This window comes from Sturnira hondurensis, unplaced genomic scaffold, assembly GCF_014824575.4.
Source record: "Sturnira hondurensis isolate 20B ecotype Veracruz unplaced genomic scaffold, ASM1482457v3 Scaffold0001721, whole genome shotgun sequence".
Lineage (NCBI taxonomy): Eukaryota > Metazoa > Chordata > Mammalia > Chiroptera > Phyllostomidae > Sturnira > Sturnira hondurensis.
Genome location: NW_028074352.1, coordinates 1,620,271 through 1,646,535, shown reverse-complemented (window position 1 = coordinate 1,646,535; position 26,265 = coordinate 1,620,271). Strand labels below are relative to the sequence as shown.

General features: G+C 36.3%; 1 protein-coding gene and 1 pseudogene across 2 annotated transcripts in view; one reads left to right on the top strand and one right to left on the bottom strand.

Moving 5' to 3' along the window:
* ARHGAP24 (Rho GTPase activating protein 24) overlaps window positions 1–26,265 on the top strand; it is a 516,933-nt gene that overhangs the window by 276,768 nt on the left and 213,900 nt on the right. Inside the window, exon 1 of one of the 2 annotated variants that reach the window (XM_037030769.1) lies at window positions 21,150–21,395. The exons of the other annotated variant lie outside the window; for it this stretch is intronic. The gene's annotated coding sequence lies outside the window, so the exon portion shown is untranslated. Of the gene's footprint in view, window positions 1–21,149; window positions 21,396–26,265 lie in introns of those variants that run through there. 2 annotated transcript variants of the gene reach the window in all.
* LOC118976341 (60S ribosomal protein L15-like) lies at window positions 16,845–17,452 on the bottom strand (annotated as a pseudogene).

The window sequence follows — 26,265 nt, the reverse complement described above, 5'->3', positions numbered from 1 at the left end:
TCCCATGTCATATTATTTGTAAGAATAATTCACTAAGGACAGAAGAGGTCTGAAGGTGAGGGGTGGTGTCTAACCAAACAGCAGGGAGGGAAAGAAAGGGGCCCAGAACCTTCCTGTGGCAGAGCAAGGAATCCAGTATTATTGAGTCATTTATACTTGGTTGGTTTGTCTGTTCATTTATTTATTTTAGAGAAGAGCGTGTGTTAAAACCTTGTCTTTTACCCTACTGAAATATTGCTGCTGATGGGGGGACAGTCTGTACATTTTCAGAAGTTTGTGATATAGTTAATAACAGACCATCTAAGTGATCACAAATGTGCGCTTTCTCACCAAGCACGACAAAGCTAGAGTCTTCCACACTAAAAGCTTTTACAAAATGCAAAAACAGCAATGAACAGGATTAATATTTACGTTAACATTGTATGCAAAATCCACAAGTCAGCATTCTATATAGTTTCCATATCAGAGTACAAATCACACTTTATTTTTTCAAATGTTCATTTTCTGTTTCCTCTAATAAATTTTAAGATCTGTGAGGAAATCGATTTGTAATTTTTTGAAAAGTATGAAATTCAGCATCATTTATTATGCCATGCAGATTACTAACAATACTGAGAGTTTCTTGAAAACTTTTTTTTCTATTTTACTGTCATGCACTTTAATGTCTTCTTTAAAATATTTTTATGAATTATGCTATTACAATTTTTCCAGTTTTTCCCCCCTATCCCCCCTTCACCCTGACCCCCAACCCTCCAGCATCCACCCTTTACTTAGTCCATGTCCATGGGTTGTACATATAAGTTCTTTGGGTCCTCTGTTTCCCATACTATTTTTTATCTCTCCCCATCAACCTTATGCCTACTAACCATGCTTTTTCTTCCCTGTACGTTTCCCCCCATTCTTCCCTTCCCCCTCCCCACTGAAATCCCTCTGTGTGATGTCATTTCTCTGATTCTGTTCCTGTTCTGGTTGTTTGCTTAGTTTTTGTTTTTGTTGTTTTTATTTTAGGTTCATTTGTTGATAGTTGTGAGTTTGTTGTCATTTTACTGTTCATATTTTTTAATCTTCTTTTTCTTAGATTTGACATTTAACATTGCATATAATAAGGGCTTGGTGATGATGAACTCCTTTAACTTGACCTTATCTGGGAGGTACTTTATCTGCCCTTCCATTCTAAATGATAACTTTGCTGGATGGAGTAATCTTGGATGTAGGTCTTTGCTTTTCATGACTTCAAATACTTCTTTCCAGCCCCTTCTTGACTACAAGGTTTCTTTTAGAAATCAGATGATAGTCTGATGGGAATTCCTTTGTAGGTAATTCTCTCCTTTCCTCTTGCTTCTTTTAGGATTTTCTCTTTAACTTTCATCTTGGGTAATGTGGTGATGTGTCTTGGTGTGTTCCTCTTTGGGTCCAACTTCTTTGGGACTCTCTGGACTTCCTTCACCAGATTGGGGAAGTTTTTCTTCATTATTTGTTCAAATAAGTTTTCAATTTCTTGGTCCTCCTTGTCTCCTTCTGGCACCCTTATGTTTCGGATGTTGGAACGTTTTTGGTTGTCCCAGAGGTTTGTAAGAGTCTCTTCATTTTTCAAATTCTTGTTTCTTCATTTTGATGGATGTTTATTTTTTCCTTTTGTTCCAAATCATTGCTTTGAGTCCTAGTTTCCTTCCTGTCACTGTTGGTTCCCTGAACATTCTGCCTTATTTCACTTTGGATATCTTTCATTTGTTCTTTTCATGTTTTGACCAAATTCAATCAGATCTGTGGGCATTTTTATTACCAGGTCTTTTAATTCTCCATTAGATAGGTTGGCAATCACCTCCTCACTTAGCTCTCTTTCTGAAGCTTTACTCTGTCCTTTCATTTGGACCATATTTCTTTGTCTTGGCATGGCTCAGAAGTTGTAACGGGCTGGGGCCTTAGGTATTCACCTGGGCGGGGTAACCATCTTTGCAGCAATGTGGTGCTGCCTGTTAGGGAGGGGCCAGAGAGGAAACAATGCAGCCCACCTGCTTGTCTCTAGTGCACTTTTCAACGGACTCTCACGTGAGACTGGGAGCTTCTCCTACTGCAGCAACTGTCATAGCCCACAGCCACCTCTGAGTTCCCTTAAGTGAGACCCTCCCATGCAGCCTGCTGAGCTCAGCAGCCACCCTGGCCCCAAGATCTGGCTGTGCAGTTTTTCTGAGTCAGCCCTCAGGGTCTGCCACCTTACTGGTCTGGTTGTTCTGGTTGAGTTTTTCTTTAATACCTTTGTTGTCAGAGTTCCATGGAATTTGATTTTTTTGTGCTGTTGGTTGTTTATTGATTTCAGACTGGTTGTTATCCTCCTTTTGGTTGTGTGAAGAAGTGAAGTATCTCTACCTAAGCCTCTATCTTGGCCGAAACGTGACAACTTTATTTATGGTTATTTTTGTACTACCAAGATATCTCTAAGCCAGGTTTTCTTCCCCTTATTTTTTCTTTAATTTACACATCTTCATATTTAATTTTGTAGGCATTATTATAAAGAGATATGTTGAAGAGATCCACTTTTCTAGTGTAAGGGCTCTCAGGAGACAACATTTTGTTACCGTTCTCCCCTGCAATAACCCGTGCATTAGAAGGGAGGAGGTTCCACACAGGGGCAGTTAAGCAATCAGTGAAGTATCGCAATGAGAGGGAGTCTTTGCTAATTTGATTAGTGACCTTTGCATTTTGTGTAGAGATAACCCTTTTGATACCATCCACCAGATAAAGCACTGATTGATGCAGCTCTTTTAACCATAGACCTTGGTATTGATTGAGAAGCAAGACCTGACTCAGATTATTCTAGTGTGGAGCTGTGTGCAAACACTCCAGGCATGTTCTTCTCCTTTTCCCCAGGCCCTGGAGTAGTTGTTTTTTATCAGCAGCTAATGTAGAGGAGAAACCAAGGACATTTTCTTATATTTATTTTTTTTAAATGAGCACTTTCGGAAAGCTCACAAGGATGGAGACATGTTATGTTAGCAATTTTGCTGTGGTATAAGTATTACATCCCCTTTTCTGTTATTGTTATTCTCAAGAATCTCTTGTTATACAGCTCCTCATTAGTACTCTCCAATTCAGATAGTTCATACTACGTCTTCCTGTATTTATATTTAAATAAACCAGGTGCACTCAACTTGTTGTTCTGTGAAAAGCATGTGTTACCATAGGAAAGACCTAGAGAATTTTGCCTGTCGGCCCAAATAGATGATTATCTTTGAAAGGTATGATATGAATCTGTTTCCATACAAACAAAAAGAAATGTTTGTTTAGGCTTTTAATGAGTAACAACATAGGACTCAAACCTTAAGTTTTAATTTCTGAGCTAATGTTTAAAAGAAAGTTAACTTTTAAATTAAATATACTCACATTCCAGAAAGAAGAGGAGTTTAGTGAAAGGTAGTTAAAACTATTACTTAAAACTGTGCTTTTTAACTTAATTTGGTGAGACTTTTGATAATAATTCTGTTTATGATGTGTAATGAGTGGAATAATAGAACATGATTGTGAGTGGAATACTGAAGATTTATTTCAAATGGATCATAGACTTAGTCCAGAGCACATAAATGTTATCTATGGATTCAGAATAAATGATGTTTAAAAATAAGCAACAGAAAAAAATGGGTCAAAAGATATGGTAAGGTATATATATAAAGAGATTTGGGAGGGGCAGAATAATTTTCAAGGGGAAGTGTTTTCACATTTGTGTAGGTCTCCAAGCAGAATAGCAGTTTAAATAAAGAGTTATGAACATCTATTTTTTAATTAGCAAGCTTCTGAAATATTAAGAAAACATAATTAAGTAAAAAATTATTATGTATTTGCAGTTTCAGAAGAACAAAAATTAGTGAAATAACTATGGAAGATAGTGGAGATAGGTTATAAGAATGGGTATGGTTGTTTATCACAAAAACTGAAAGCTTATCTTGAAATCTGTCTAATTCTAGGTTTCAAAGACATAGACTAATTTTTCCAGATAGAAAATACTTTTTAAAAAGAGATTTTATTTATTTATTTTTAGAGGAGCAGGGAGGGAGAAAGTGGGAGAGAAACATCAATGTGTGGTTGCCTTTTGCATACCCCCTACCAGGGTCCCAGCCAGCAATCCAGACATGTGCCCTGAATGAGGATCGAACCAGTGACCATTTAAAAAAAAAATCAATAGCCATGCTCTTCTGAAACAGGAAATTTCATGTACAGCATAATTTTTGGTAATGAATAGTTAAGATCAGAGCAGAAATAAATTTACACTGATGATGTGGAATTACTTTTTGTGTTTGGGTTGCTGTTTTGAAGCATATATTTGTTTTTTTCTCCCTCATGAGTTATAGATTAGAGTTGGTACAAACATTAAAGATGTTGATTAGCTGAACTTTACTGTTGAATCAGATTTCTTGTGCTTTGCAGTCTGTTTTCAGCCTAAAATAACATCAACAATGATAATGCAAAATCAAAATATTTAAAGCCCTGGAGGGAAAGGTCACAAAAATAATGTTCCCATTTCCTAATTCTGAATATTGTCATCCAGCCATCCTTTTATTTATAGAAGAAGGAAGTGGAGAGGAGGGTGGGGGCTGGGGTGAGTGAAGACAAGAAAAAGAGAGAGAGAGATAGAGAAAGAGAGAGAGAGAGAGAGAGAGAGAGAGAGAGAGAGAAAGAAAGAAAGAAAGAAAGAAAGAAAGAAAGAAAGAAAGAAGGAAAGAAAGAAAGAAAGAAAGAAGGAGAGAGGGAGGGAAAGGGAGGGGAAGGAAGGGAGGAAGGAAGGAGAAAAGAAAGAGGAAGGAAGGAAGGAAGACTGAGGAGAGGATAATAAAATATTGGAAGATTTTGGAATCTATTGTACTTGCGTGAAGATCAGAGATGCAATTTAGCACACTGAGACCTCCTTGTTTCTTGGCCACTGCAGTCCCTCTAAGTCCTTAAAATTGAATCATTCTTTTAAACTCAGTAGCATGCAGATTCCTTGTCACTCAACGTGTATCCCTCTGATGAGCAATATTGTAGAAAATCAAATTTTCAGGTCTCCATCCTCATCCTAGAGCCAGAATCAGAACCTGTGTTTTCTGGTAGATTCCCAGGGGATCATGTACTTGTTAAAGACTAAGAAGTCCATCCTTGTATGGCCCTGTGTCTGCAAGCAGACCATGCAGTTGTTCCTGTACGACCAAGGACCACAAACAAATAAACATAGCATGTGAAAAACAAAAGAAAAATCTCCTAGGATGGAAACATAAATAAGAAAAAAGGCGAAATTTTCCCACTTATGCTGAGTGCCTCCCACTAGACAAAAAATCACTAAGGTCATCTATTAGCTCTAACTTGAAAAAGCAAACTACCCTGGGTCCACTTACTTTTTTTCTACTTCTCAAAGTCAAAGAAAAACTTTCTTACAATTTTAATGCTTAACAAATAGCTTTTAATGTGAGTTGATCCTTACAAGCTTTTCTTCTAATAATATTTAATGTTTTGAGTTGGAATAAATATTTTTCCAGGTTGCAGTGCTTCTAAATGTCTATTTCCTTAAAGATATGTGTTTTTTACAATTTTAACATGTTTGTTATGCATGTATTCTGTGACCATGGCACATTTACACTCATGCACTCACATGTGAATGCCTCATCACCTTTATTATGTGCTCTGACACCCTAGCACACTTTACAGCATTCCTGTAGAAGGGGAAGAAGGCATGTCCAGATACACCAAAAGTACTGGAGACTTAAACAGGGGATCTCAGCAAGACCAACCCCAGTACCTGGGAGTGAAAAAGAAAAATGACACCTGTTTTTTGGCATATAGATTTCTATAGAGGGGCAAGTCATTAAAGGAGAGAGAAAAATTCAATATCATAATTTAGTCAGAGCAGTGGTAAAGTATTTCTAGCTGATATATCAAATGTCAAATGTGACTGTAGAGAGAAAAAGAGGTTCTTCCCAGACCATGACATTCTTGGTAGGAGTTAAACTCTGTTATCCTTGTTTTTGTCTGACAAGTGATCTTCTGATGTGACTGGAGAAGACAATACATGTTTGTATATGTAATGCTCTGATGCCTATTATCTTATTAATTTTTGTTTAGTCTTTGAAAGTTGCTGCTGAGGAAATAAACTGCTTCTCTAAAGTTGAAAATCTTAAGATGTACTGAGGTACAGCCAAAGAATTCACCAACACCTGAAGAATCCCCTTTCCTCTGTGGGAAAGATAAATGGTGCTCTGACAAGGGTGCCAACGAAGTTGCCCCTCACAGACTCAGAGAAGAGACTGTTAGAGCAACTGCTGTGCTAACCATGAGCAAGGCAAAGTGAAGTCCCAGAGCAACCTGCAATCATACTATACTAAAGCAACAACAATAAAAATAAAATACTAAAAAAAAGATTAAAACAAATGAGAATAGCAACTAAATACAGATTGGAAAAAATCTAAGAGAGGATAAAAACAAGACAGCAATCTAAAGTCCTCCACAGGTACCCAATGCTAAGCATTATAAAAGGAAATGCATTACCTAAAGAAACCATGAATTCGTAGATGTGAGCTCAGAGACAGAAAAATGAAACAACAGAAAAACATTCTTCTGAGTTAAGAGATAAATGGAGAACTTAAAAAGACCTTTATAAATGTATGCAAGTAAACTAGAATGAAGGAAGACATAAAGAACAGCAGATGAGCTCACTGGCAGGAAGGAAGAAATGGCTGTGAAAGCAGAGGGGAGACACAGAAATTAGAATAATTTCCCAAAAATGGTAAACGAAAAGAAATCAGTTGGTATCCTTAAGTGCAAACACCAATACATGGACTAAGAAAAATATTTAAAGACATAATGGAAGAAAAAACGTGGAGTAAAAGGAACACCTGCATCTGCAGATTAAATGAGTGTATCAGATTGACATAAAACATAAGTATCTGGACATATCCTCATGCTATAACATCAAGGGAAAAGCAAACATTTTACGGGCATTCAGGTGATAAAATCAAGTTATGTAGAAACAGAGGGAAACATACTTACCTCAGGTTTCTTCAAAGCGATTTTGAGTGACACAAGACACTGGAACTCTGAGAATAGCAAAGTGATAACAGTAAAAATGTGTCCAGTAGGAGCTGCAATTATACAATACCCAAGCACTGTTGAAAAGTTACTCAAATGTGAATTTCATGAAACCAAAAGTGAATCAAATCAAAAACTTGAGAATGGGACTATAAGATAAAATTCTCACATTGACATTGAATTAATTTAACTATGAGACTAACATTAAACAACTGGCAAAAATAAGGCTATAGAGCAAAAAGCAGGTACAACCTTATTATTTTGCGAATTTTGTATACAATAAAAGTGTAGGAGAAGGTGGAAGGAGAGATGAGAGGAAATGTACATGGTAATCTCTTATATTTTTAACCCAAGAATTCAGTTATATTGTCAAAACTCAAAACATATGATTTAAAAATAAACAATATAATGTGTGTACACAGTGTACTCACTGGCAGCATCTGGGCAGAGGGTCTAGCAGCAACCCCTCGAACATTCAGTACTTGGTTTCGAGTGCCATTCTCCATTAAAATAAATCAAGGTGAGAACAATAGAACAGGAAACATATAACAAAGCCTGAAATTAAGGAAATACTCAAAGAATGATAGTGACATAGCAAAAGGACACAGAAGCCAGCCTCCCACCGGCTAAATCTAAAATAAATTAAGTATTCAAGCATATAATAAAAAAGCAGCTCCTACCACTCCTTTGTTTTAGAGATCGTGTTCGATTTCAGTCACTGACTGTTTGGGCTGCTTGTTTATCCCCTTGCCCTGCTTTAAATTCCTTAGGCTCCATCCCTGACCCCAATAAAAGCAGAAGCCAAGGATTGTTCTGTCTTCTATTAGTGACCTTGTGGTGCCTAGGTGTGCCATGTAATTTCCAAGACTTGTTCGTAATAAACCTTTTTTTAAAAAAAGAACATAATAAAATAATTAATTGAACTAATCAACTAAATTAAATAATTTTAATGGAATAAAACTAAAAATCATGAATTTATACTGTATTATACTATATAAGTAAATTTGTGTGATCAGAAATCTCCTTTTTAGAATAGAGTGTCAGCTAATAAATAAAGAAGGAATGGAAAGAATTAGAAAATAATGAATGGGTGCTAAAACTACTGAGAGTATGATACAAAAATAAATCAAAATTCACTTCATCAATATCGATGAGATTAATCAGAGAACATACACGAAGGACGCATGGACATGACAATGGTGTGGAAATTGACTATGGAAGTGGGGGGCAGGGCTGGGTGGAGGGAGGTGAAGGGGGGAAAATGGGACATCTGTAATGGCACAAACAATAAAACATTAAAAATGAAAAAAAATAAAACCAAAGAAAAGCAGTCTGACACCATGTGCCTCAATATGACGTATTGAGATGGATACAATAAGGACACAACACTTCTCTGGCTTTTCTGATGAAAATGCATAACCTGAATCTAATCATGAAAAAAATTAGGCAAATCCAAACTGAGGTAGTCTATAAAGAAATATGCTTGTACCCTCTAAAAATTTCCAGGTCAATAAAGATTAGAAAAAAAGGTTGAGGAACTGTTCAGGGTTAAAGAGAATATAGAAACATGACACCAGATAGAATGTGTAACTATTGATTGGATCCTGAAGTGGAGAATCAGTAGCTCTAAAATGGTTTAGTAAGAAAAATTAAAAATTTGAGTATGGACTGTGGATTAGACCATAATATTGTATCCATGTTAAATTTCATGATTTTGAGAATTATACTGAAGCTATGAACAAAAATATCCTTGCTCTTAGGAAGTATTCATTGTGTACATTAACTCCAACTAACTCACATGATTCAAAAAAAAGATGTTCATATACCTAGATTGATAGATAGAATTGGTGAATCAGGGCAGAATGTATATAGGTTTTGTTTGTAGTATTCCAGAATCTTTCTGTGAATTTGAAATTAGCCCAAAATAAAAGTTATAAAAATGAGATGATGACTCACTCACTCTGCTATCAGAGCCCTCTACTCTTGCACAATTATTTCTGTTACCACATTCACCTGAGTGAAAGCAGGTGTCTCCAAAGTTTCTCACCGAACAACATATTTTTATGAAAGTATATTTAATCCCTGTTTATACACCACACACACTACTAATACATCTAACATTTCATCAGAGTGCCCCAGGTCTCAGTACTTACTCATCTTTCCTAAGTACATTGTTACTTTTGGCAGTCCCACCTGTCTTATATGTTTAAATATCACCTACTTATCAATAACAAATTGAATTTGAATAATAGAAACACTCTAACCTTCCAAAGCAAATTCTGATTACACCTCTCTTCATGACTGAATTACAAGTGTGTAGTCTCTCCTAGGAAGATATGACGAACATGGCAATGATAGATTCACTGAATCTCGTAAAGAAAAATTACTAACAGTTGAAGTTCATTGCAAGACCAAGGAACTATCAAATGTAGTTTCAGGATGAAAATATTCTTTTATACTGAAAATATAAAGAACATACTGACTAGAATTTCTACAAAAAATAAAATTATTTTCTGGATAGGCTAAAACTGCCAGTGATTAGCTTACTGGTTCAATAACTGCTTGCTAAATGCTGGCTTATAGTGTGTTTTATAGAAAGACTGTAGGAAATGTGCATTGACTTTTTTCACCAGATACTGTAGATTCAACAAAGACACAAAGTGTTGATTAAAGTGGCAGAGACACTACAGAGACCAATTTATGATGAAGGAGGGGAACCTATTCAAGTTAGACTTTTTATTGCTAAGTGGTCATATAATGATGATGAAAAATACAGTATTCACATTTGAAATGGTCATCCCCACACAAAGCAATGATTAAGATACATTCAAAACTTCAACTTGATAAAAAGAGATGGATACTATAGATTTCAATTCACACACAGCTGTTTCCTGGAAGCTTTATCCTCATAAATGAGGTTCAGGTCCTTGATGTGATTCACCCATTCGTTCAACTCAGAAAACATTTACCAGGTACTCATTTGCTAAGCATCTTGATTGTTAGTAAACATATTACTGCAATTTTTTGCCATCTGATAAGTTGTGCAGATAGGCCCAGGGGTTTAAAGATGGAGGAGAGATTTTACGACGGGAAAGGGGACACATTTATTACTGTGCTTGTTGGCTAGACTGTACAAATCACTAGATTTAATGACTGGCAAAATTGTGGTACAGGAAGATAATTTTTTTCAAAAACAGATTTGTGGATATACACGTGTGTGTACAGATATACAGGTTTGTGGATAGTTACAGATAGATGATAAATAGATGCATATGTACATGCATACATATATAAACCTGCATGAATGTATCATAAAATGTTGAGAGTAATTAATTCTTAAGGAGAGTATGGTGAGGGTTCAGAGGGTAAGAAAATTAAAGTTTACATTATATAATTTCTCATTGTTTATATTTTATCAGGAAATATGCTACTTCTGTATTTTAAAAAATCAAAATAATATGAGGAAAAATCCAGCCTCCTTGTATTTGATTGCATTGAACCTTGAGGTTGAATGGCACATGATCAGTGGGCAATTTGTTTTCATTATTTTTTGACCATGCTTGTGTGTCAAAGGAACTTGTCAAAGATTAAGACCAGAAAGGTGCCTCCTCTAATCATTTCCCACATTCTGTCTTATAAATGTGGATTCATTTTTTACTTGTAAGAAATGACAGCACGAGGAAGCAGCTTCACACTTCTGAAGAAAATCTTTTTCTGTATAAACTCAGGAAGTTTGATCCTCAGTGTGTTTTGGCAGCCCTAAGAAGCTTACTATTTAAAAATTAGTAAGCACAATGTGGTTCAGCATTTTACATCTGATGACATTTCCGTAAGAAAACCCTAATAGTCTTTCTAGTATATGCTAAAACAATGAAATGTCTTCCACTGCCCGTATTTGTATTCTTGGAAGTCCTTAAAAGTATCATGATCATTTTTACTATTACACTTCTTTTGTCAATAACTGGCTGTTTAAATTTCTTTATGATGCAACAGATATTACCCTCATCCTCACAGATAAATAAACCTTGAGCAAATTTAAAGTATATATGAGATAATTACCTTAGATAGCAGTTAAATTTCACATCTGATTAAACCTCTGAGGTAATCTTACTAACTCCTCTCACGTTATGTAAGAGAATACTAAGCCCCAGTGGAGTGAAGTGTTTTGTCCAATGTCAAACAGCTAGTTGCTGATAGAACCAAAGTTGGAAACCTATTTAATTTTGGATCATGTCCTATCTGTACCTGGGAATGTTGGTTGTTTGTACTGTGCTCATCCTTCCCTTTGTCTAGTTTAGTAAGGAACCTTGCCATATAAGGCAAGATGCACCTATCTCAGACAAGAATTCAGGTATGGGGCATGACAGTGGATTAAGATTTGATTCAGTTTGGTGTTTATTAATATTGACTCACTGATGGTTAATACATTAGAAAGTAAAACTTATTTTTAAATAATCAAAATAACCAGGAACATCCATCTATACCAATATAGTTTATAGCCAAAATGTTTACATGAATATATTATTTGAGATTAGACAGTGATACATGATCTGTAACTGTCTTAAAATGGTCTTTTTCAGTATTCTGTATTAATTTTTAATAAAATAAGTTCCAAAACTAAAATAACTAATATATCTCAATGGTTCAGTGGATCTGACCTTTTATTGAGCACCTAGACCAAGTTGTATAAGAATTCTGACTATTTGTCTTGACTCCCATTAAAAGCCAGTTACTCTAAGACCTATGACCTCATTCTTGATAGTTTCATCATCTGAAGATCAGGTTTAATGCTCGCCTCTGGGTAGGGTGGTATATATCCAGGTATACCTGTAAGAATCCTGGTTTTCATCTGCTCTCTCACTGAAATTAATAAAAGTACCTCCTTTTATTCTCAAGGAGTCAAGGTTTGAACAGAAGTGTACAGTTACCCTACCCACAGTAGATAGAAAATGCGCTAGAGAAGGAATTTTCCTATTCCAACTTTAAGACAAATCTCAGCCTTGTTTCCTGTTGGAGCTGTGTCTGTCACTTTCTGTTTTCAATGTCTTAAGAGTTTATCTCTTGCCCTCCTAGATTCATTGAAACTGATTTGTCTTTCAAACTTTCTTCTACTCAAAACTCAGTATTTGACTTCATTGAACCTGGGTACTTGCCAAGTCCACTTTTATTTTGGTTTCAACTGGCTGTCCTAATATAGAGCATAAATAAAACTTCCAAGGTTAAAAAGGAGAGGAATTTCATGAAGGATTTGTGTTTCGCAGGGTAGTCCAACGTGTAGTTCCACAGAAACAGTACAAATATAATCATTTGCACATTGAACCTCATATCTGCACATGCTTATGCCTAGAAAAATCTAAGCAGTTTCACCTAAGGAATCCCTTAACATACAGCTAAATTATATTCCAATCCCTCAAGTCCAGTCACCGAAGATTTAAAACGTGTTTGAAATTTATGTTCTCAAAGAGAAATTTAGTGTAAAGAATAAGGGCTTTGTAATCAGATGTACATGAGTCAAATTCTATCACTTTCTTGTGCCTCAGCTTCCCCATCTGTAGAGAGCATTTATGAAAAATGTCTTTTAAACTATATTTTATTGATTATACTATTAGAGTTGTCCCAATTTTTCCCCTTTGCCCCTCCTACCTGGTACCCCCTTTCCCACCAGCAGTTACCCTCTTAATTCATGGCTGTGGGTCATGCATATAAGTTCTTTGACCTCTCCATTTCCTATTCTTAACATCCCCCTGTCAATTTTGTACCTACTTTTTCATTCCTGCACCCTTTCTCCCATTCTCCTGCTTACTACTCCCAGCTGATACCCCTCCAAATGATTTCCATATCTATGATTCTGCTCCTGTTCTAAATGTTTGCTTTATCTGTTTTTGTTTTTAACATTCAGCTGTTAATAATTATGACTTTGTTTTCATTTTAATGTCCATGGTTTTGATCTTCTTCTTGTTCTTAGATATGTCCCTTTAACATTTCATGTAATAATTTGCCCTGGCTGGTGTAGCTCAGTGGATTGAGTGCAGGCCTGCGAACCAGACGATCGTGGTTCGATTCCCAGTCAGGGCATATGCCTGGGTTGCAGGCCAGTTCCCGGCAAGGGCCAGTTCCCAGCAGGGATGCATAAGAAGCAACCATACATTGATGTTTCTCTTCCTCTCTCCTTCCCTTCCCCTCTAAAAATAAATAAATAAATATTTTTAAAAAACCAACATTTCATGTAATAATGGCTTGGTGATGATGAATTCCTTTAGCCTTACCTTATCTGGGAAGCACTTTACCTGCCCTTCCATTCTAAATAATAGCTTTGCTGGATAAAGTAGTCTTGGTTGTAGGTCCTTACTTTTTGTCATTTTGAATACTTCTGGTCAGTCTCTTCTTGCCTGCAAAGTTTCTTTTGAGAAATTCATTGATAGTCTTATGGAACTCCTTTGTAGATAACTCGCTGCTTTTCCCCTGATGCTGTTAAGATTCTCCCTGTACCTTTGGCATTTTAATTATAATGTATCTTGGTGTGATCCTCTTTGGGTCCCACTTGTTTGGGACTCTCTGTGTTTCCTGGACTTGTATGTCTATTTCCTTTGCCAAATTGGGGAAGTTTTTTTTATTATTTTTTCAAGTAAGTTTTTAATTTTTTGTTCTTTCTCTTCTTCTGGCATCCCTGTGATTCAGATGTTGGCATTTTTGGAGATGTTCCAGATTCTTCTTATTCTCTCCCCATTTTTTAAGTTATTATTTCTTTGTTCTGGTTGAATATGTATTTCTTCCTTATGTTCCAAATTGTTGATTTGAATTCTGGCTTCCTTTCCTTCACTGTTGGTTCCCTGTGGATTCTTCCTTATATCACTTAGTGTACCCTTCATTTCTTCCTTTGTTTCTGCTGCATTCAGTGAGTTCTCTGAGCATCCTGATCACCAGTATTTTGAACTCTGTATCTGATATCTCTGTTTCATTTAGTTCTTTTTCTGGGGTTTTGTTCTGTTCTTTCACTTGGGCCATATTTCTTTGCCTCCTTAATTTGACAGACTCCCTGTGTTTGTTTTAGGAGGTGTTTTTATTTCCTCTCTTAGTGTACCTGTTAAGTTGTATGGGGTGGAGTCTTAGGTATTCACCAGCATGGGGCAACTTTGTGGCTCTCTGTGGGGGGAGGTGTCAGAGAGGGGAGAGTGTCATTGCCTGCCTTCTGTATGTTTTCCCAGGGCTCACCCTATTTTCTGTCAGTCCACACAGTTCCCGTATGCAGTTGGTGTCCTTCTAGCCTTTGCCCTGGTGGTGATTCCCAGAGTGGGTCGTTTTGCAGTTTTCTAAGTCCATGAAGGCCCTTTATGTAGCTTCTCCTAAGAAACTGGCAATTTCTTCCACTGCCCCAACCCTGACTGGTTTTTGCAGCCAGGAGTTTTGAGGCTTTATCTTCCTGGTGCTGAAACCCTGGGCATTGTGGTCTGGTCTGGGCCTGGGGTCACTCTCTTCCGAGTATCCCTCCTAATTTTTATCCACCACACATGAATGTGGGGCCACCCATTCCACTGCTGCCGCCTCTCTGTGCCACACCACATCCACACAGTCCTGACTCTGAAACTCCACCCCTCTGATCCAATATGGCTTCTTTAAATTCTTATTTGTTGGACTTTCTTATAGTTCAGTTTTCTGGTAGTCCTGGGTATTTTTTGTTTTGACATTAGTTGCAATTCTTCTCGTGGGTGTGCGAGGAGGTGAAGCATGTCTACCTACACCTCCATCTTGACCAGAAGTTGGAAAAATGTCTTTTACATAATGAAGACTTATTACATTTTCATGCAGTTCTAATATGGGATACATTTTTCTGTAATAATCTTACAGGGATTTTGCAAGTAAGTTTTCCCACATCTTCTTAACCATGGAAAATTTTAAATATCTTTCAAGTCCATCTCTGTCTCTCAGGCCCTACTACCTAATTTCAGACCACCATAGTATCTTACTTGGATAAAGGAACAACCTCTTAAATAGTACTTTACACCACCTGTTCCTAAATTCTTTCTCCATTTAACATTCTAAAAACAAAACATCCCCCGTTTAAAATACTTTAGTCACTACCTATTGCCTTCAGGATAAAAACCAAGTTCCCGAGCTTGGCTTTTGCCTATATTCCTCTTCATATTTTATTTATTAGTCTGTGTCTTTTAGTCTACATTTCAGCTCCGTGATAAATAATTGAAGTGATCCAAGTGTGGCCTATCTCCTGCCTGGGATGTTAATCCTTTCCTCCTCCTTCTGCTTTCAATCTGTGCCATGGTTTCATCTTCTCAAGGAAGCTTTCTATGGTCTCTTCCCATCTTGATTTCCTGCTCCTTTGATGCACACTCTTATAACCCATGCTAATCTCCTCAATAATCTATAAACTCCTACTTCCAAAGGGTAAGTTTCCTGATATGGGATTTTTGTCCTTTTTTTAATACCCAAACATTGTGTATTTTATGGATTCATTCATATGGATTTCAAGGAATTGAAGGAAGGAAAGAAGGAATTTCACCTTATTTTCCTGGTGAAATTTGTATTCTGGATAAAGAAAAGATATCCCAGGAGATAACAAGAAATAATTATACAAACATCATTACCTAGCACAAGGCCTGTCCATAGGAGACAATCAATAGATTTTTATAGCTTTAATTCATTAACTAAATTAATACCACTTATGTACTTAGATTAATATGCACTTAGTACCATAAAAAGGTGACTGTTTTCAAGAATAATTGTAATTATTTTGTTTACCACTGAACAGCAAGAGTGTTCAGGCCAGAAATTTCCTCTACCTGGGGGTCCCGAGGAACACAGCTGCATCGTTGCTTGGGGAAAGTCATTTTCTTCCAAATAAAGAATCATTTCCTCTTTGCCTGCCATCATACAGCCACCTTTCTGATGTGGCTGGACCCAGACTGTTTTGAGCCAGTCACATTATCCCACAATGTGCCTGAGCCCAGGTCCCAGAGAGGCTGACTCACTAGAACAGGTGATTAGGAAGCAGTAGAACATAAGATAGGAGAGGAAATCGAATTTACAGCTCACTGGAGAGCTCTGCATCAGTATGGAGGAGAATGAAGGTGGGAGACTGAACTATCTGTGAGCTCACCTCTCTAAAATTATTTTGTCTGTCCCTTTTTCATTTAGAAAACATATGTTGTAAATGCCAAGATTTAGCTTCTGCTCCTGGAGAGTTGGCAGCTGAGAACAATTTCTTGAAAACACCTGGAAAGGATAGAATTAGCTTTAGGATACCTGCTATTTCAATAAAGGCAACTACTACAGAGTTCAGAGGGGAATGAAAGATGTCTGGAAGTTCTTAGGACCTTCTAGTAAGTGTAATCACATATCTAGTTGGGTGCATATATCCAAATAAGATGTTCTATGAAATCAGAGGTATATTCTTGCCTTTGTGTTAACAAAGTTAAGGGCTTAGAGGCAACTTGTAAGCTGAGGTATAAATTCTTACAGCCCCATGGGGGCCCTTATTTCCTGTGCTGTCTCCCTCTAAGCCACATGGAAATTTTCAGAGTTGAGTCCATTGCAGAAGTAGATTCATCTATGCCTTATATGTTTATGGACTTGTTTTCATTTTTTGTTGACTGAAGAGTAATAACCCAGGCAGGAAATATAATTAATTCACTCAAGAAATATTTGTCAAATGCCTATTTTATAGTAGACACTATTCTAAACACTAGGAATAATGTGGTTTTAAAAACATATCTTATGCTTCTGATCTTATTTATAACTTCTGATGCATTTCTAATCTCTTTTTGACTGTCTTAAATTGTTTATTGGAGAGTAGTGTGCCTTCTCCAAGCTGCACAGTGAGAACCACCAATAGTCAATAGTGTGGTAGACCTTGTGGCCCTTTCCAAGGCCATAGCTGTTGTAGTCCAAAGATGTCAGCCCTCGTTATCTCCCTGTGCTTGTGGACCAGTTTGGTGATCCATTGGGTGTCAGAATTCTTTCTGATAGCCTTATGAAATGGTTCAATGAGGATAACCTAAAAGAATTTGTACATGGAATCTTCACCAACCCAATAAGAATTCAGGACTCGCACCACCTCACAGTGGTGCCCAGCTCGCTCCTCAGCAATAGACCAAAGGCTGCAGGCAAACTCTAGCTGGTTAGCACCATGATGGACAGGGTTGCCATAGGTCACACCCCTAGGAACAGGGTGTTTGTGGCCACCATGGCACACATGAATCTGATATATGACATAACTTTGTTTGGCTTCGTATCCCAGCCTGCCCACTTTATCAGGCCTGGTGGGGAGGGGGACTCTGTAGAGCTCAGAGAGCTGGCAATACTACCAGCCGTGTGCCCTGAGAAGTAAGCACATCACATTGGACAGCTTCTTTTTCCAGAGCTCCTGGATGTATATGTAAGCATCCATCTTGAATTATCTCATTTCTACAGAGAGATAGAAAGACATTTCCAATCTTATAAAACTTATTCTAGAGGAGATACAATAAACATATTTAAACTAACCAACTACTTAAATGAATAAGTAAAAAAAATCAAGGATAATTGTGCATAATTGTAAGTGCTATGAAGAAAAATCAAAATAGGGAAATGGGGTAGAGAGTTAATATATGTGGAGGAGAAGATGGTTAGTTAGAGTAGTCAAGAAGTCTTTTTTCTGGGGGGTATCTTTGAAGATGAGTCTTGTGCACTGAGAAGGAGGTTGTCCTGAGAAGATATGAGGGAGAACATTCTAGACACATTGACTTATCAGGTTAGGAAAATAAACTGTGCTAAAATTATTCAGGGCCTAGAAACCCATAATTAATCTTTTAGATTTATACTGAGAACAGTAGAAAACTATTGTAGGGATGAAGCAGGGGAATGATGGGAAGTCATTCGGGAGTATGAAACAAAGGAATGATAGGAAACCATTAGAGGGTGTGAAGAGAGGAATAAACACTCTGGTTGTTGTGCGAATAGATCATGAAAGGAGATGGGCAACAAAGTGTGTATGTGCTCAAATTCATTTAATAGAGTTGGTGCTTGAGATTTTTATGTATATTTGTTTCCTGGGATTGTTGAAAACTTCCACATGAGAAATCTCCTCCCAAGCATAGAATATTATAATCCATTAGCTGTTCATGCAGTCACTTCCCTTCTCTGCTATCACAAAATTGCTCTCTGGGATTCCCCAGTAAAAGCCTTTGTCCAATGTGACTATAAACATAAGAACTCAGAGGAGGAGATCGAGAGTTAGAGAATTCCAACTGCCTTGCCTGTTAATATAGTCTGCCTTGGAGTTCACCTCTTCTGTAAGTACTTCTCCCCTCAGTGAAATTCAACTCCATAGGTCCAGCCTTTATAACACATGAACTGTTCCCCTAAACCACCTAAATTCTGAAATCCAAAGCATACCTGGAGTATGCCGGGCAACCTGGAGCCTAAGTATACAGAAACTTATAAAAAATGGTTGTATGTCATTGTGCTATTTTAGAATGTGTTTAATTCACATATTGACAGGGCATGCCTTCCTTGCAATGGGTAGAAATGAACCATGTCATGAATTACAAAGTACATTTGAGGGCCAATTTCCTGCTGCTTGCACTGGTCACCAAAATTGCTAGTTCTTTCTTTGTTTAACCTATTTTGAGAGACTTTGGTTCTTGAATTTAATACCTATAATTCATCATCTGTGGTTCAGCCCACTTCTGTTCTAAACAACCTGCTGCTACATGACTTCTCCTTTCACCTTCCTTCCTAAGTCCACGCACCAACCCTGAATCATCCTGACTCATTCCATCTCCATCTCTGTGTGTCTCCTCACAGCCCACTTCTCTTTCAAGGTTTTACTCATATTTCCTTCCTGCTGCTCCTAACACACAAAAGGCAAAATGTTCAAATCAAAAGTAAGGTTTAGGAAGTAAAAGAAAAATACTGAATACTTTCAGTAAAGCCAAGTAATTTCTATCAGTGTGCCAAACTCCCATGATATTTGATATATTAGTGTTATGTATAAATGGAGATGTTAATATCTTGAGGATTTACCTTTGCCTAAAACTCAATTAGATAAAATTAATTGAGAATTAGTATCCTGCCATTGTGGTAAAAAGGCAAAAAGTATGCTTTTACAAGATTTTATTCTCAACATTTATGTTTTATGAATCTTAGTTGCTTGTTAATGTTAGATAATTGATATAGTACCTATTAATTATTCAACATTTTGGGAAATACATTTCAAAAATCTGGTTAGCAGTATAAAAATTATACTTTTGTAATTATTTGGTCATAATTATGTTGCTTTCCACCAAAAAAATGAGGACAAGTGTAGATACAGCATGATCTTAAAAAATAGGTGAAGATATCAAAACCAAACAGGGAATTTCTAAGCTAAAGAATGAGTAACAGTTTGAAGATATATCTTGAATAACCCAAATATTTTCTAATTGTGTCTTTGAACTGTAGCATGTAAAGTAGATTTGGCTTCAGTATTTTAAAGAACCAGATCAGACAAAAAGGTTAATAGTGACCAGAGCAACTTCCATCTGGTCCACTTCCTATTTTGGTGCCTCACCTTGGATGGATGTTGTTGTGAGTGGACAACTCAGTGGATAGGATGCAAAGTTCTGTAGTAGAACTTTGGGCACATAATTGAAGAGTGAAGATGGGTAAAAGGGTAGTTATAGAAAATTGGCCTTCCCATGTAGACCCTTTGACTTTATTCAAAAAACATGTACTTCCTCTAAAAAGCTATTTCTTATCAGTTATTATATTCCACAAGGGGAGGATGAGGTAAGTTTATAAATATTCAGTTTGTGAAATAAATAAATAAATGAATGAATGAATATTTGCAGAAAGGAAAAAAATGTTAAAAATAATCTAAGGATGTCACCCCTTTAGTTAGAGGAAATAACATTTTCATATATAAGTAGAAAACTTAATTTGAAAGGCAGCAAACAGAAATCATTATGCTGCTTATCTTTTATTTAACAAAGCATATAATCAGTAATAAACAGAGTAAACTTGTATGAGTAGTCAAAAAGAAACCCTGACATATTGAAAGTGGGGATTTGTGGAAATAATAATATGTTTCTAGTTCAAGAGCCATGTAACCGTATCACTGATACTGGGTAGAATTATTAAAGACTTCCTCTCACACCCGCTGCGGCAGCCTCTCTTGCAGAAGGGGTCCTTGGGAAGGACTAAGGGATGTTAACTCCCCCTGAAAAATGGCAACTCCTGAGACACACAAAACTGTGCAGAATGGGCATGACTATCTACCACTTGCTATCCACCTGAAACTAATACAGAATAATATTGAGTGTAACCTGTCATTGAAAAATAAAAATAAATAAATAATCAGCCCTGGCTGGTGTAGCTCAGTGGATTGAGCACGGGCCTGTGAACCACATGATCGCGGTTCGATTCCCAGTCAGGGCACATGCCTGCGTTGCAGGCCAGTTCCTGGCAGGGGACTTACAAGAGGCAACCATACATTCATTGATGTTTCTCTCCTTCTCTCCTTCCCTTCCTCTCTAAAGATAAATAAATGAAATCTAAATAAATAAATAAATAAATAATCAAAACCAAAGAATATTCTGGGAAATCAGCAAAGAAAAATATATCCCAAGTATACAAAGAAATTAGGCATTATAGGAAAACTTTTAGTATTAAATTTAAAATGGAGGGATATGTTTTCTCTGGGAACAGATGGTTCTTATATTGTAATTTTGTCACTGCTCCCTGCCAACTCATTTGGGTATATACAGGAATACAGAGAAAAAGGTAAACCGTTTCCTCTCAGGTACACTAGTGTAGTGGAAAGAGCATTGAATTGTGAATTGTAAAACCTGGTCTCTGTTGTTAGCTGTGGCACTAATTAGCCATGTGAGTGACCTTGTACAAATTATATTTTCTCTGGGCATCAGCTTCCTTATCTATAAAATGAAGGCATTTGGACTAAATTACACGTAAGACTTTGATGTACTTTCCATGTTTCCCCATTTCTTCTTTTTTTGTTGTTGCCTTTTTCTAAGTGCTCAAATACTACATTATTTATGGTATATTTCCTAGTAAGTTTTTTTTTTCTCCTCTCTGAGTCTTTCTTCAATATATGGGATAGGAGGATACTGACTAACTCTGAAGGAAAGGAGGAAGAAAATTAGCTACAGGAAGAGTTTTTATCCCCCTCTGCAAGAAAGCTTCAATATAGCTACCACCACTTTGAGGGGAATGATTTATGTCCAAACAGCATTTTCCAGACAAGCTCCGTACTTTTTGTCAAAAGAATTAACTTTAAACTGAAGGCAGTAGACAATTAAACAAGAGTCGGCACTGGAAACAGCTGTGAGTAGACAAGACCAGTTACTTATAAGGTACTGTTTTTCACTCACTGAAATTTCCTTCAGGGTTCATGTGTTTCTGGGCACAAGTATTCTGTGGTTGTTTGACCTTATTTTCTCCACCTTACCTCTATTCTGAGAGAAAGCACACTTCAGTGTTTTTAGCTACAGTGTTTTGTGGCTGTGGTGTTGAAGCTGATAGGATTTTATTTCATTTTGTTATGTTTTGTTTTCAGGAGCCAAATGATACTTGTTATTTTATTTTCAATTGTTCATGGTTTAGCTTTGTTCTTTTGTTGCTTCTTGTCATGGAGGTGTTTATGTGTATTGTTTGTGTGGGGTAAGGAGGGTTGATGTTTTAACATTATAGAATGTACAGAATGTTCTTGACCAAGGGGGAGAGATAGGTTAATGTACCTTCAATTTGAAGTATAGAACCAATATAGAGCCAATCAGATAAGAGCACCAGGGCGGGGCTGCTCGCGGCACTTTAATTGAGTTGGTGGAAGTAGCTCACCCCATCTTAGCTTCGGGGATCTGACCTGGAAAGCATACATTTTTGATCTGAGGTTTTTACCTCTAGTTTGCATCTGTATTTAATTGCTCATTTTAACCCCATCTTCCTTTCATTCCCATTTATTTTTTAAAAAATTCTGGTAAGCCTGCTTTTTCTTTTTTAAATGAAATTTTCCTTTTTAAGCTCACCCACTTTAAAGGAACAACATTCCTAAGAAGAATGACGTTTGCGATAAGACTTCAAATCACTGAAATATGAGGGGGTCTCAGAGCAAAAGGGGACTAGCCCTAAGTGGCCGTGGGGGGGACAGAGGAACCCTGTACCCCTATCATCAGGATGTATCCCTATCATCAGGGTGTCTCTTTTCCCAGGGGATTCAATAGTTAATACATAATATTTGCTGCTTGTCAGTAGACAAATAATAGAGACAATTAAGGAGATCTACATATGTGGACTTTGTAAAAAGTGAGAGCTTACAAGTTTATCACTAAGAACTCCAAAAGTTTTAGCAAGAATTTGGCTATTTTGGGATAGTTCACTTTCTGGGATCCACTCTATATTTTGATATCTCTCGAGAGGGAACTAAATTTAATTTCATGTTTTCTGAATTACTCAGCATTCTCTTTGTGGATACAGATTGTAGAACTATTCTATAATGCAATGATAACTTGGGGGCCTATTCTGTGGTAAGGCTATTTCTTATGTCAAAAGATCACATAATCACTGTGCTTTTCAAAATTCTTGTGTATATTAAGTTTATAGGACATTTTTTCTCCATGTCCACCATTCATATGGAAGTGTGACTTTGTCTTTTTATTGTTGTGGACACTTGGCATTCCTGTAACAACTCCTTACAACCGCAATCACGCCTTTATAGTTATTATTTCTTTTGTGCAGAGCAAAAGCAAACCAGAAAAAAAGTTTATAAAAAATTATGTATGAAACATTATCCAAGGGCTCAAGAGATTGTCTTACAAGAAAGAATCCGTGTGTCCAAGTACATAGCCCAGTGACATCTATTTTAGGTGCTCAGGAGACTGCTGGTTTGTGTCCAAGTCCTTAGTTGTGTTCTGTAGTAGAAGTTGCCATGGAAGTGGCTCTGGGAGAAGTAAGGCATCGTTGCACTTAATACAGAAAGTCCTGTCTGTTCTCCTTTTTATAAAGTTAGTGGAGGTATATGTCAGGGAATCAGTGACTAATCAAGTCCCAAGGGGCAGACTTAATATTAGCCAAGTACTAAGTATTTTATTTTAATCCCATTCGCTTATATGCTGTTCACATGCATACATGGCTGGAAAATTGCATAATAATACTTTGTAGGAAAGAGAGAAAAGGAAAAAAAATCCTCCTCTAATGTGTATACTTTATACTTTTGGTAAAAAATAATGCAAGACTAATTTTGTCAATGGTATCTTGATTTTTTTAATGGTGTCCTTATTTGTAACTTCTTTAATACTGAAAATACTATAAAGCAACTTTATAAATTGAATTTTGTAGTACTGCATTAATTTCCTTACATTCAATATATTTTATGTTTTGCATTTCAGAACAAATGAATCACTATTTACTCAATGACCTCAATGATGTCAGAAGTCACTTTTATTAATCCAACTCTACACCAGAAAAAAATAACTGGACATAGTAGACAAACACATGAACTATAAGCTGAGTCTAGGATAATTCTAAATCCCAACTTTAATTAGTGTTTATTGCTAATTACTTGACTATAGAGCTTCATTTAGAAATATGTCTTGAGGCCTTTTGCATTAAAAACCCTTTTGGCTTAAGTTATTTTTTAAATACACATTTCAGATAGTCATTGCAGAAATTATTTCTGGGTGTTAAAGCCTCTTATGTTGTATATGGCAAATACTTTGCATTTCAAATAATGAATTTGGACTGTTTTTTGTCTGCAACAATGAATTTAGGGTCCACATGTGTTTAGAAGCATTTTCTAAAAGCTAAAGATTTTGTTTATGCTTGACCCCTGTTCTTTCAGTTAAATAAAATGATACAATAGGAGTTATTTTAAAATAAAATATTATTCCAATTGAAACACAGCTCCTTAAAATTGAAAATATGTATTTTAAGTCAATGCAATAACATTTTTCTTTATTTGATTGAGTCTTTCAGTTTAATCAAAATTTAATTTTCACTTTCATACCTAATTAGGAAATCTGATATTTGAAGTGATGTGTGTTTTATAATGAGACTATACTACCACAAGTCTTAAACTTCAGCCTGAAGACTCAGCACCATTATGAATACACATTTCTACATCTGAAATGCTTTTTAAAACTAGAAAAGGAAGAAACCACTGAACAACATAATGGATGTTAGTGTACACTGGTTTGCCTTATAAGGGTCCCACTTACCATAGCCTTGCAAGAATTCTCCAGAAGCCTCAGAACCTACCCCTTGAACATCTAGAACTCAGTGAGCAACATTCATGGTTTCCAATGAGCTGTCAAGTTTAATGCTATAGGTTGTGGACAGGTGAGAGAAGCCATGAAATTTCTGAAGGTGTTGAACAGGGAAAACGATTGCCTTGATCATATAAAAATCCACATTTAGTTAGTCCATTTTCAGTTATTAACTCTTAGAAAATATGCTCAAACTGACTTAGGTAACTCCTCATATATAAAATGACTTCGAATTGGTGTTTTTGATTAATTTGGAGATGATTAAAGACAAAGGTTATTTTTGTACATCTTAGTCATACAATAAATTTTGGTTGAATGCATATAACTTCCAATCTTTAAATGAAAAGTGCATTAACAAATAAAATGATGATAAAATTGTATACTTTATACTTCATATTTTACAAGGGAGATCCAAAAAAACAAAAACAAACAAACCAGGATTTTCTTCTGGAAAGCAGGCCCCTTGTAGGATAGGCTTCCCAGGCTAGGTGAGTGTCCTAGAAACCCATCCATATCAGTGTGCCAGCAAGGATTATTGTGAGAGGCTGCATTTGGCTTAAGTGAATTTTTTTTGAAGACTCTTTCAATGCATTTGCCCATTTCATGATGGGTGGTTTACAAGCATACCTGCTCACACCACGCTGAGTATTCAGGAGTTTTTGACCAAAAACAGCATGTCCCCTGTGCCCCACCCTCCCTATTCACCTAATATTGCCCTGGACTCCTTATTTTTTCACTTCCCCAGATGAAACAAGTTCTCAGAGGGAACCACTTTGCCAATGTGGAAGAGGTAGAACAAAAACCAGCAGAAGCACTAAACAGCATCAAAATCAACTAGTTCAAAACCTGTTTTGAGCAGTGAAAAAAATGTCTCAATAGGTCTATTGCATCAAATGGACAGTATTTCAAAGGTGACTGAAGTTTAAACATGTGAGAATAAGTACATAATTTCTATAAATAAATTCTGTTTTATTTTGGGTACCCCCTCGTATTATCAAAGTATTTGTTGTTTAATTTACATGAGAACTTCATTAAGAAATGCCCCTTAATAAATCATGAAGTTGCTATTAGCAAATGATGCTTTGGAACTGTAAATTCTATGAAGAAAAACAAATTCTGCTACTTGTAGTCAATAGTAATTTCTAAAGTAGAATGTGCTGGACATGAAAGTGTCAACTTTTTTTTCTATACCTTTTTATGTTTTATATGACATAAGCTGTTATGGAATTTATAATATATTTGCTACAGATACTGCTATTATTTTATTAACTTTATTTCTTATATTTTATTGGTAAGTATAGGAGGAACTTAAAAGAGCAAACAAGTGTGGTTGAGTTTTAGCAATTTTACAGGCCAAATGTGATTTTGGTGATCTTAAAACTTTACGGAATAGTTTTTAAAGATTATATGTATGTTATAGAGGTCTAGGCAAACACTGATATCTTTCCAAACTAACAAAGACAGTAAAATAATCCAAAGGACCAATTTCTTTTTATGTTAGCTTTTCTCTCCAACCCGTGTTCTTTTGAGTGTGTTTAACACCGAGGTGCCCTCTGCAGCGCTTCTCTGCAGCAGGGGCTAGTCCCCCGGGAGGATAACTATAATGACATTGAAGACAATCCTGCAATCCTCAGGTGTAAAATGCCCCATACTCATAAGGGATTTAACAACCATGATTATGAAGAGTGACAATATAAGAGGAAAATAAATTATTTTCACCAGTTCCATACTATAGTGGATTCACTTCTATTGCTAGATTTCTTTCTATGACTCCATACATGATATGGTGTCAATTTTTGTTTTATCTTATTTTTATAAAATTAGCACAACATTGCATATTTGAATTCTACCTCTTTTATTTAGCATTTTATTGGGAACTCTTTCTATATCATTTAGAACACTTTGCAAAAAATTTACAGCTACATGATATTTTATTCTATGGCTACACAGTACATAGTAAAAC